Below are 13,366 nucleotides of genomic sequence, written 5' to 3' on the forward strand. Positions count from 1 at the left end.
AAGAAGTGAGCAGATAGTAGTAACTCTTTCTACGCTCCAGCAGGTTGTCTTACTATTTCTAGACGGTTCTGCTTTTTGTGCCTCTGCCGCTGCAAACCTTTAACTCAATACTTGTCACTGAAACAGATCCCTGAGGAGTTTCTTCAGAGATAATGACTTCTTCTGTGACCATTTAAAATAAACCAATCTTACAGTGCATTATCATCTCCTATGGATTAATATGCACACACGTCATACCTGCATTTTTCGTTGTATCTTGGGAACCAGTCACTTATTTGTGATAATCCATTGTATGGGTCGATATACCTGAGTACAATTTAAAGAGGGAATTAAAATCTAGGTTACAGTGACCTAGTTCTGATTGATTAGGCTAATCCTTAAATGACTGTTTGCATCAGCATCTGTTACACAAAGTTGTGAAACACACTATAACATATCGATGACAAGTCCTGTAAAATTGTGTCGTGTCCTTGCCAGTATACAGTTAAATTAAAGGTGAGTAGCAGAAGTTTTGTTTCAAAGTATGGATACTGATAGAATTATATGTTGCAACATACAGCATGTTTTGTTTCAAAAAGGCCTTTTAGGACATGTTGTAGTGCTGTACTTGCATGAAGTCATATTTTCTGGCTTAAGTTTACACTTGTCACAAAAGCTTTGATCCAGAAGTTTAACTTGTTCATTTGGATGAGTGCTTTCTGTTTTCTGAGAACACTGCCTATAGGTTTGTCTATAAACAAGTAAAAAGCCATTTTGAGGTCCTTTGCTGAAGTAACTCCTTTAAATGGTCTAAAAGTTTGGCTTTCTTGTTGACATTGAACTGAAATACACCCTGTTTGATGTTAAATATAGATATAGTACCATTTATGTTTCATACAAATTAATTTTGGCCTCAATTCGTAAGTTCCCTCTGCTGTATTTTAATTGTCATTATCTATGCATGCTCATTTCATTATTAAACTTAACTGATTGGTGAGAGCTATTAAGCTACGAATGGTGAGTTGATAGTTGGCAAGCAATCTTACAGAAGAAAATAAAACACTAATAACCAGATTTGTAGGACTCGAGTCCGGAACTCGGACGCGAGTCGCATTTTTCATGACTCAGACTCGGACTCGCGTAACGGCCGCAAAAGACTCTGACTCAGAGAGTTACAGTTACTAGGAAACTGTGCACAAAAAAAACTCACTCAACAAAACATTATCCAATCACTGGTTAGTCCTGTTGTCTTTGCAACCAATCAAAATAAGAATAAGAAATTGGAAGCAAATTAGGTTGTAGCATAAACACACACCCCACACAACTCAAACTGCAACCACCACAGACTAATTTTTTTGGTAACGCTTTACATTGTGTGGCATAAATTAATATTAAATAGATATGCAATTGCATATTAAATTAATGTTAAATGAATATATAATAAATATGCTATAGCTGGTTTCTTGCTAAATGTTAACCAAATGTCGATTGAAAATGTAATTGCGTATCACGTCCACTTATATTACATTTTGTTACCCTTGAAAATATTTAATAATTTCCCATTGTTTACATGTTTTTAATTGAAAATACAGTTAATCTGACTTAAATGTTAATGGAAAGTAACAAGGAATAATTGAATGTAAATTTAATATCAATTGCATATCTATTAAATATTAATTTACCATTAATTTAATATGCAATCGCACATCTATTTAATATTAATTTATGCCATGCAATATAAAGCGTTACTGATTTTTTTTCTCGTTTACATTAAGTTTTATAAGGAATAAATTATGTCAGCATGGTAAACAAGTAAGTAATTATTTGGCTTTTAACATGTTCATAAAGAGCTATGGTTATTTCACTCATGAAGATTCAACCCCTTCTGGGGCTCTTGGTTTATTCTGCTATCCTCATTTGTGGAATAACTACAATACCCTATGAACATTCATGGAGTATCCTCTGTATCTATTATTAAAATATAGAAATACACGACAACACAACTGACCTAAAAATACAGTTAATGCATGAGTTCATCCATGTGTTGTGAATTGGTTTAAATCCTCTTAGTGTTCAGTTTGTCCAGGCTATTCTATAATATTTAATTGACACATTGTCTCACCCTAGGCAATGTATGTGAGACTCTTTCTCAACCTCTGACCTACTGTTAACTTGTTTCCTTGGCAACTAGGATCTCCGAGGTCAGATCGACAGTATCTCATCTAATGTTAATGGTGATACTGAGAAAAAATCTATGTATACAGAAAAAGGAGTAAGTGCCAATGTAAACATTTTAATCTATTATTCTGCAAGACGTGGTGTATGTTTTATTTTGTTTAAATAGCCAGGGTCACATGCATTAATTTGAAATTATACTAAAATGTTATTGAGATCAATGAAATAATCCCAGGAATACTGTGCTGTAAACTTTATAGTTAATTTAATATTTTGTAATCAATATCTTTACTCTACATTCAGTTCAGTATCAAGAGTTTCCTAGGCTTGTAAGTTTAAGTTGTTTGGGCAAATATAATTGAAAAGAAATAAAACGAAAAACGCAGTTATGTAGCTCTTATCCAAAGAAAAGGAACCTAATATGAAAGGAACAATATTTCTTTATATTGAACGTAATGTTAACAGTAGAATATGCTCATCCAAGTAAGTTTAACACACATTGTACAGATATAGATCTTAATAGATGTTTCAAATATTGTAATCGATTTCTGTAAAAGACCTGAAATGAACTTTTGGAAAAGAACCCTGTATGTGTGATAAGAAAATACATTACCAAAGAATGATATTCTGGCCATTTTGTATTATTTCAATATTGTATTACATTGAAGCAAAAGTCAATTGTCTATACATTTCCTATAGATCCCACCTCCATGTACAGCTAGGTCATGAAGTATTGAAGAGACATTATTCTTGACGACTGAGGCACCAGTCATTCCATGTTTTACAATGCACTTACTTTGAGTAGATGATTATGCCTCCTGTTGCCTTCTCAATGACCTTGCAGAGCACTGACAGACAGAAACACTGTATGTAATGTAGAAGCAGCAGTGCACACTGCTGTGGCTTCTCTGCTGACACAAAGCACCAAGGCAAAAGGAACGATTTCATCAGCTAATTGTGCAACAGTCCTGTCTTCGTAATGGGAAATTTAATAGATTCACTTATATAAATTGCTTTTATAAGATTTTATTCTTTCATTTAAGAGGGCTTATTTGCTGCTTAGCCTGTTCAGCATCTTTCGGTTAATCCTTAGACAGCCATAGCACACTATAGGGCTGCGCTAAACTTATCGTGGATTGCAATCGATTGTTTCTTAGCTATATTTAAATGCATGATTGTATTCTCCTGTTGATCCTGATTGAACAGTTGTAGGACAAATCCTCCTTGTTAAAATGTTCTTTTACAGAGAACAAATATAGCAGTAGTTTGTTTTCTATACATGATTTACAAATGTAATGACTGTGGCATTAAGCAGGCCTTTTATTTTATTTTTTTATAATTAACATATTATGAATATATAATAACTGGTTAGCAATTGTTTTAAAGACATCATCAATATCATCCAATTGATATTTTCCATAATTATCGGTTATTAACACCAGCAACAGAACATGACCCCAGCACGAGCTGTCAAACTGAAAGGAATTCCACCAGTACCTCACATAGTTGCTGTCTTCCCTCGCTTGCCTCAAAAATTGCTCACAAGAGATTATAAAAAATACTGCATTGGGTGGTGTGTGACAAATGAGAATGTAATACCCACCCAAGGTGTAGCATCCCACCCCTCGGGTGGGCATTACATTTTAATATCACACACTACCCCATGCCTTATTCCCTATATAGCGTGAAAGATACCATAATAAAGTTTTACAATATGGAATGTCAACACTTTAATTGTAATTCTAGCTTTTCATACTTGAAACCCCTGGGACCTGAACTCAGTACAAAATTGAGACAGAAGGGACTAATCTGATTTAACTGCTGTAAAAGATTTCTTGTGAAACAGATTTATATACCATGAATGTATCATTAAAAACAGCTTTATCCCAAGCACAGGATGTCTCTAAGGTGACATAAAAAGGAAAGGGTCTGAGATAAACCTTATACATATTATTGAAGTTTCTTACAAGCTTGGTTTGTTTCAGTCTGACTTGTTGGTTTTAAATGGTGTTACTTCTGTTATTACCCTGCCTTGAATGATTGTGAGGACTATATTGCTTCAATTGTGCATTAGTTATTTTATTCTGCCCCTCCCCCCCAAAAAATACATTCCTTGATCATCTGTTACATAATGAATGGTTTGATTGGAGGTCAGACGTCTTTTTATTTCTTGTTCAAGAAAGTGTGTACCACTTTTTACACATTTATTGTTTTTTTTCCATCAATTTGAAATAACTAATTTGAATGTTACCTCACCTCAATCACGAGGTCACCCACTGAATCAAGGACAATGGTTTTTGCCAAGCTGTTGTCTGAGAAATTTCAGCCTGGAATCATGAAGCGCCTGACCAGTAGGTAGCTCTGAATTGTGATGAGGTGAACTACACCCAAGTTAACCTCGCCAACCCACAGAAGCACAAAGGCCAATACAGGCAACTCAGCAAGACCAGGATTCGAACCAGCAAGCACTTGATCGCATGACTCACCCTGTAGTACAGTAGTATCTTTATCTTTGTTGAAGGAACAATTGGGAACCCTCATATGATTGTTTGAAATACAAATTGAATTAGGTTAGTCTGAAGAATATGTTAACTTGAACCACTGATAACTACTGTATCCAGAACAGCCAAGGGCCTCAAGGGTCCCTCCCATTGAATAATACATAGACAATGGCTTATAAACTTAGGGGGGCCTGGTTCAATTTATAATATAGTACCTTTACAGAACAGTTGGATGAGATGTAAAACCAAGGTCCTATTGTAAGTGATTCTGCAGCAGTTGTTGATGCATAGTTCATCCCCTAGTCTCTCTAAATCTAATAAAACTAAATATTAATAGTATTTCACCTGTTTGACCATTCTGAAACCAATTTATTTGTTTGTTTGTTTGTTTGTGTGTTTGTTTGTTTTATACACTGGCAAATATATGAGTGAAATTATAATAAAGCATCAATTAACCGGACTAATGTGGGATCTAAGTAGTCTGGTTAGCTGATAATTGAGCCACACTCTGAAAGTAACAAGGACAATTTGCAATACTGAAAACGACAAGCTTTTCCTGTTTTAAAATCACAATGCTTCCAGTTATGAACCTTTATAGTCTGTAAATGTTTAGTACATTTCACGCTACACTTCCGACTGGTTTGCATGTGGTTTGCAACGATTGCAACAGACGCAACACTTTAGTACATCTATCCCTAAGTGTTTTATGTATCATTGATGTTAGGTGTAAATTATCACTGCACAAATTGATTAATTTCAGTAAGTGCTGCTTAGATTAGTAATAGGTGCAACTCACACCTCCTAAAATACTTGTCAAAATCCCTATAGTACCTCATGAAATCCAGTAATAAAATCTAGATTGCTACAGGAAAAGTGATGCAAATTAATCCAATGCACAGTAATAACTGACATGGTCCCCTCTAGAATAAAGAATTGGCCAAAACCATCTCCTTTGTCTGCAAATAACACAATTTACTGTAGGCTATTTTTTTTTTCTTTTCTGTAGCAATCATAAAAACCAAAGAATATTAATGAAAGGGTTAAATTCCACTTTTAAATTTCCTTGTAAACTGTGATCTATTAGGCATCTTTCAAACGGATCCGATTTGTCTTTAACACCCAGGGTTAGAGAGCCCATTGACTCTCTCACATTGTGCTTTGGAAGCAGCTGAGCATGTGCCTCATTCAGAGCTCTGTTGTCATTCCTCTGCTCTATTGTGGTGCTGACACTGCTGACCTGGCCCTGATTGGCTGCCTGTAATGACAGACAGGAATACTGATGCTCTTGCTCTCCCCCCCCCCCCCTTTCTCTCCCCCTCTTGCTCTATACAGATTCTCTGCATTCCACTGAAAATACAATTTTTCTTTACCCCTCCCCCAGATGTGAGTGAGAGTGTTTCTCAGAGCAGACGTAGTTTTGTATGTTGCTTTCTTTTTTTTTCTTCTCCTCTCTGCTGCTTGAGTCAGTGAGACAAACAGCACATTGCTTCAGTGGCTGGTTGTGTGTAGGAGTTCTCTTCAGTGTGAGGAGCTCTACTGTAGTGTATGTAAGTGCAGCTGATAGACACAGGTTTGGGTGATGTGATGTTGCTTCTGCTGCTGCTGCCCAAGTTGGCTTCTGTGTCCTTCCTGACCTGTTAACTGAACTGGAGCAATTATATCTTTATAGCTTTTTTGTTGTTGTTTTATTTCCCGAAGCCTAACTGGGAACTTCTTTACATTTCACACCTTCAAGGTAGCTTTTTTCCTGTACATGGCTGAATCTTTCTGCATCTCATGGTAAGTGTCAGCATGTTTTGCCTCAGCTCAGCCCTTTTTTTGCTGCAGTGCACTCTCTTTCCTAGCCACGCAGTTCTTTGACCTTCAGTTTCTTGTCCTGAGCCAAGACTGCACGCATTTCTTAAGCTAAGAAATAAAGAATTATTGTTATTATTATTTTTTTTAATAATATATGATTGCTGGGAATATGTGGGTCACAGCTTATAAAGGGTATCAGGTTGACATTTTACAAATTGCGTCTCAAGATGTGTTGCTATTCTGAAATTGTCATTTTTATATAGAAAATGTGCATTAAATTGTCATTTGATAGCCAGCATCATCAATCCGTAGAAGGCACTGAAGCACTGATTAGAATTTCCTGAGTTGGTATAAATGATCTTATACCATCAAATATGATTCTGTGAGACACCTTAAAGTCACTGCTTCACATGGATGTCTTATCGGTTTGTCCTTCTCCATGTGTTTAGGGTCTGTTTTGTGTGTAACCTCAACATTGTACACATTGTTTGCACGCGCACTGTTTTACTCGTCTAAAGATAACTGTAATGCTATGGATTAGAGTTTGTTGACAGTGTAACATGGCGGTTTATCATTCACGGTTTCAGTTTTTTAACAGTGTGTATTCAAACACATATGTGTTTTTCCTTTTCATCTAACCACTGATTAGTGTATTTACTTTCTAAGAAAAAAAGTGAAAACAGCCCCTTTTAAAAATAAACATGTATGTGTAAGTTTACATAGAAAATGTTAGAAAGAACAACTGGCTAATATAGAGTAAAACTTTTTAAAATGTATACTTAATACAATTTTTCCACTGAAATGTTTACAAACTTTATAACCGCTGACCTTGTTATATAAATATTGTTACAGTATATAAACGTTGTTTTTAATGAACCAATGATTTGCTTTGTTTATTCACATAATTGCTTTTAGATAGAACACCTACAGTAAGCATAGTCTGAAGCTGATCACTCATAATGTACTGCCAAATACCAAGTTTGCATTGCAACAGTGTTATTAATTTGGTTGAAAAAAGATATTAAAGTCATTGCAAGTAGAAGTCTTGCAAGACAGAAAGTTTTCAACTGACCATGCAAAAGGCATTGGCTAAGTTATCACCTAGTAAAACACTAACACCACAGCGTCCAGCAACTGGTCACTCATCCACAGTAAAGTATGTATTGAGCATCCAAGGTGGTATGGCTGCATGCCCTTCGATCCATTTCAACGTCTTTTCAACGAATGATGTATTTCTGATATTAGTTAAAGCACTTAATAACTGGCTTTTCGGATTGATGGCCTAAAACAATCTCAGCTGATGCATATTAAACATTGTACAGAATAGACCACTTCAACCCACCCAGGCAACGCTTAGGTAGAACAAACAGGTTCAACTCATGGAATACCTCTTGTCTATATCTCTTTTTGGCACTTGAGGTATTGCTGTGCAAACTCTTTTTAGCCTGCAGAACAAAACAACTGACAGTGAATAACAACTTGAAACTGACTGAGTCGGCATGGCCAGAGCACTGTGATGTAATTTGTTCTTTATAGACATTCTTGCTAGGTAGTTCAACCAGCTAAAAGGTGCTGCCTGTGAATGGAGATATAGAGAATTTAAAATAAATGCAGTATACCCTTGTTTTATTAATACTGGACTGTCTAGTTTGGCACCAGGCCAAATGGTTTAGTGATTAGCATTTGTATTTTCACATTGGGAGGCAGTGGGGGGTTCTTTGGAACAGGAATCTCTAGCTGTAGCTGTTTGCTGCAATGTGTCCTGCAGAAAAGAAAGACACTGCCATTATTGCCCATACTGACACAGACAAATGCCATGAACAGGACTGGGTGGCTTGGCTCAACTTGTAAAATTCAGATCAGCGCTGTCTAGAAACCTAGAGTTGGATTTCCATCCCTCCTGCTGAGCCCTTATGCTGCACAGTGGGATGAACATAGATTTTTATTTTTGGTTTGTCTTGTGTTTTCTAATATTGTTCCAAAGGGAAAATGTTTCTATCTTTTCAAGTTGGAACGTACATTATCAATTCACTGGTTTCTGCAAGAAACACAGTCAGGTGTTGTACAGTGCTTTGTACAGTGCTTTGTTTTATCTATGATTTACACCGATGAAGGCATACGCTGAAAGATGTCTGCTTGACTTGTACCCCTGAATTTATGACTGCATTTGACGTAATGGAGGTATAATTTATTATTTAACAGTTTGTATGTAAGCTACAGTAAGTGGCATGTCATTTCCACTCGAATTTGTGAGTGGTATGTTGTAACATTTTGATTTTCTTTTCTTTATAAATACCTACAGAGCTGTGCCAATCTCAGATAAGTAATTCAGTTTTTTTTTTTTTTTTTTTTTTTTTTGCAAACATGCAACATGAAAAGCTTATAGTGATCAAAACTTTTTAAAAATGACTTTCAGTCGGAAAAAAAAAAACTAATAAAACAGCATGGACACCATATTTACAAAAAAACATTATGTAACAGGCATTTCCCAGAACTGAACGACATTTTTCTTGAATAGTTATATTTCAGTATGTTTGATGGTAGGTTGACTTTCGAGCTCTTAACACTTAGAGGGTCTTTAATACAAAATACAGACCCTCTGTTTTTTCTGTTTTATGGTGACATTCACTCAAAGCACTCAAAGAGTTTTGTCACTTTTGCTAAAGCAGTTGTGTGTTTTGGGGCATCCTCTGTTGTCTGGAAGTTTGATAGAACAGCATGAAAATAATGTGGGTGATTAAGCAGTGCAGTATTTTCTGATTTAGTTAAGTTTAGCATCATTTATTGGTTTGTTTCTTATAACAGTTTCTCAAGGCTGTGGGGAGATAGAGGTCCTCTCTAACTAGTGCTTATTAGTTTCTGTTTGGTGCCTCTTGGTGGCTTTCCAGTTTCCACTGTATATCATCTTATCCTACATTTATATGCCATTCTGAACAGTTGGTTTCCAACAGGATGGTCATGGGAGGAAAAAAGGAACTCAACATAAAAGCATGTTAATATTTTATTTATAACACATTAACATTTTAAAGAAAAAATGACAAAACACATTTAGCATAGATCTGGGAAAAAAATAAAAGTAAGAAAAACAGACCAGACTTATTTGCCCACTATTTGATAGTAGTAATGTGTTTGTTCTGATTCTGGCTGTGGTACAAGCAGATATAATCAGATTAAAACCATTTGTGCAGTCTATAATATAAAGGTGATGGGTATGCTGTCAATGTGCGTTTGTACCAAATTGCAACTCTTTGCACGAGGTAACCACAACCACAACCCCTGCAGATGTTTACTTTGTAATAACTGACAGTATTGTAAATGTCCGCAGTGCAATACAAGACCAAAGTTAATAGCACATTGCTGGAGTATTCTGCAGGCAAAAAGAGCACAGAACTCACTGGGGAATGCCCCCAGCTCTATATAAAGACAAGGGCAGTTCTAAATATGTCGCCCCTGCTATGAGCTGCTGATGTGCTTTTATACACGTGGCCATCTCCGAATTAGTAATCACTTAATCAATTCGGAGACGGCCACATTCTGCACGCGTTTAGAGGGATGGGGCTTTAACACCATCCACGCCGCAAAACAATAACAAACAAAATCATTGCATTTAAACACAAAACAATACATTTAAATCTTAATAATCCATTTACCAACTGGGCTCTGCCATGCCACATATTTACATGCAGGGCTCTGCCCTGCCACAAGGTCTTATTCAGTGCTGTACTTTCCTGAAACACATTTCCTGCAAAGTATTTGATTTTTAAACTGCCAGGGATTGTAAAGAACATGAATCAATTATAAAATGGTATCCTTCTTTTACTATAACCTAAAACAAAAGTAACCAGTTTCCTTGGACTAGAGTTGTTGATGGAGCTTTTATAAGACATCTTAAACCTTCACCTCCCACCTAAATCAATTGTAACCTGTTTGGAGGTCCCTGTACATACTATGTTTACATGTACACGCTACAGTATAAACAGATGGCTGAACCTGCTGTGCTAACAATTGAACTACTGTAGTTGGGATCATTACATTTATTATTCAGAGTTTTAATGAGAATACTGGAAGTAAGTTTCATAATTAGTTTTTGTGGTGTAATGTCAAGGGAATTTTAAAACAAAAAGACAATGCTATTCCCTGAACAGGATTTTTTTGTTTGCAGTGCTGAGATAATTTATTTCCAAACATCTGCAAAGAGAGGTGCTTTATTTTGTTTGACTGAAATATGTTATGGCTACTGATCCTGAGGGTCAGGGTGAGTGATCAACATAGAGGAAAGTTAACAGGTGATTCAGAACATAAATATTATTGTAAAAATAAGGTGGTAGATCTAAATACTGTCCCATGCATATTTCATAGTTTCCCAGTGATACACTAAAAAGACTAACCTTGATACATACAGGGCCCTATCTTAATAGTCAAAACAGTGGAACTATTTAAATCCACCACTGTGAAGGTAATTTTTTATAGACTTCAGTTAAAGTAAATAGATTAACATGCAAACAGTGCAATAAATCTGAAAGTACTATGCGTAAGACATTTGTGGTGCAAATCCAATACGATTTCATTTCTTTATTTATATAATATTTGACCACACATGACCCATTGAGGTGGACATGTCCTTTTGAAATGGTGCCTGAGGAATGCACTGTTAGTCAGGGACCTTATACTGCAGGATAAATCAGGTGGGTACTGTGTGCATAGTCTGGTTAGTCCTGAAATGCTATATTTTAAACAAGCTTCACAGTGCTGAATTTTCTATGAGTAAGATCAAAGAGGTGTTATTCAACTGAAATAAATCATGAAAAAGGGTCATTATTCTTGCACCAGACATTGCAGTTTTCTTTGTGGTACACCTCCTATGAAAAACTATACTACGGTTTTCCATAATTGGACAGCTTTGATAAAAGAGTGAAATTAAATATGGGGCTTCAGTTTGTCAGGAAATCAATTATGTGTAAAAGTGCATCGTGTCTATTTCTATGCTGGGCTGCTCTAGGGTATATCCCATGCAGATCCCAGTAGGGAACTGCAGCGTAAACACTGAAATCACTGCGTTTGTTTTTTTTTCTAATGGCTGAGTCTATAGAAAATTCCTACATTTGCAGTCTCTCTACATATCTAACTGTCATCCTGTCTATCAATCTATCTTTCATCTGACAACCATGCTTTCTAGTGTATTGATCAGGATAAGATCTGTCAGTCTATTTATACAACTATCTATGTATTTAATGTGTCTTTATAAAGTATACTCCTGTGATGAATACAGTACATTTGTATTCCTGTTAGGTGTACAATGCTGCATATTTATAATGTCAATAACCTATTACAATTCAGCCACGTTGCATTTAAAAATATATATATTATTACAATTTGGGTGCTTGCAAATTAGTGTCTATGTAAGGTGAGGGGCACTGTTTTTGAGGTCACAGGAGGCTATGTTAAGAATACATATTTGTTCAATTTATTTTTCTACAAGTTATTAGAATATGTAAAGCCCTAAAGTTAGGAATACCCAAAGGAGTTCAATATTATTTACTGCACCCATATTGCTATTATAGCACATTAGGAGATTTACTGGAATCACCAGCAGGGTGCTAATTTAAATTAATATAATCGCTGTGTCTGCCAAATATAATTTACATAAACCAGAAATCTGCTTTGAGGGAAAATATGTAACATTGTTTTATATTTTTATAAATTTAAAAAAGAAACCTTAAATGCATGCTTTACTTTGTACAAAATAAATACTGTTTTAGTGTCATAAATGTAAGACATTAAAAGCAAATAAGAAGGCAATATCTGTCTATCAAGTCGGATTTTATCTTTCATACATTATCTTTAATTTTGATGGGCTGTTAAAAGCATAGCTGAAAATGATTTGCCAACTTTGCCCACCCCTGTCCCACTTACTAACCACAGTGGTAAACTAGAGTCCCCTAAGTAGCTGGCTGTGAGTTCAGACTCATATCAGAGCCATGTGGATAGCTAGGAAGTTGGTTACAAATGTGAGCAGTCGAGTGATATTTGTTGAATGTTCTATAAAATATTATAAGGCACTTAAATAACCATTTAACTCAAATGTGGCAATTGCATGGTTATTACTACTACAATACGTAGTAATTAACATGTATGTTACGAAGATAAGCCGTGAATGGTTTTAACCTGATATCTTATGAACGTGGACGGTAACCATGGCAAACAATAAGATGCATTTTTACAGAAAACACTGTACAACTAGTTTAAAATCAGACCATTTTAATGCCTTCCTGTAGTGAAAGAGCATAATCTCCTTGAAACTACAAAAACTATCCTCTTCATGAACCCCACCAGTACAAATATTATTTGACATTCTATCTCCTGTTTAATAGTATTATCATAGCTTTTACCTTACAAGCTGCTACCTTTTATTAGGTAAAACATATATGACGGCACTAGTTGAAACGTTTGTCTAATCTAATCTTCTTCTAAGTTTTACCATATCATTTCTGATGGATGTACTACTGCTCATTGTAACTTAGCCATCACATGCATAGACTCGTTACTGGTTACATTTGGTTACTTTTTTCTGTTTGTGGATCCTCAGAGTAACCTGTAAAACAACTAACCCAGAAGCAAGGGACCCAGTTCTCTAACTTTGTGGGTGACGGTTCACAAAGTCCAGGAACACCTGCCTGTTCTTGTAATCATAGTGAGATTTGAAAACTTTTTCCTCTAGGTGACAACTTCATTGCCAGCCAAGTTTGATGGTGAAAGAACATGGCAGGTCATTTCTCAGGCTTACTCTCAGATGAGAAGCTTCAAATAGATTTTTTATTCTTCTTTTTTAACACTTGTTCTTATGGATTCACTTGCTGGTGTAGGTGTTGTTACAATTTTTGTGCAATTGTTGCACTTTAATAAGATGTATGTTA

General features: G+C 35.7%; 1 protein-coding gene across 4 annotated transcripts in view; it reads left to right on the plus strand.

The window, feature by feature from the left end:
• Window positions 1-13,366, plus strand: part of LOC117419832 (anoctamin-4-like) — a 93,876-nt gene that overhangs the window by 22,625 nt on the left and 57,885 nt on the right. The window contains exon 1 of one of the 4 annotated variants that reach the window (XM_058986201.1): window positions 6,039-6,434. The exons of the other annotated variants lie outside the window; for them this stretch is intronic. The gene's annotated coding sequence lies outside the window, so the exon portion shown is untranslated. Of the gene's footprint in view, window positions 1-6,038; window positions 6,435-13,366 lie in introns of those variants that run through there. 4 annotated transcript variants of the gene reach the window in all.

This window comes from Acipenser ruthenus, chromosome 14 (genome assembly GCF_902713425.1).
Source record: "Acipenser ruthenus chromosome 14, fAciRut3.2 maternal haplotype, whole genome shotgun sequence".
NCBI classification, from domain to species: domain Eukaryota; kingdom Metazoa; phylum Chordata; class Actinopteri; order Acipenseriformes; family Acipenseridae; genus Acipenser; species Acipenser ruthenus.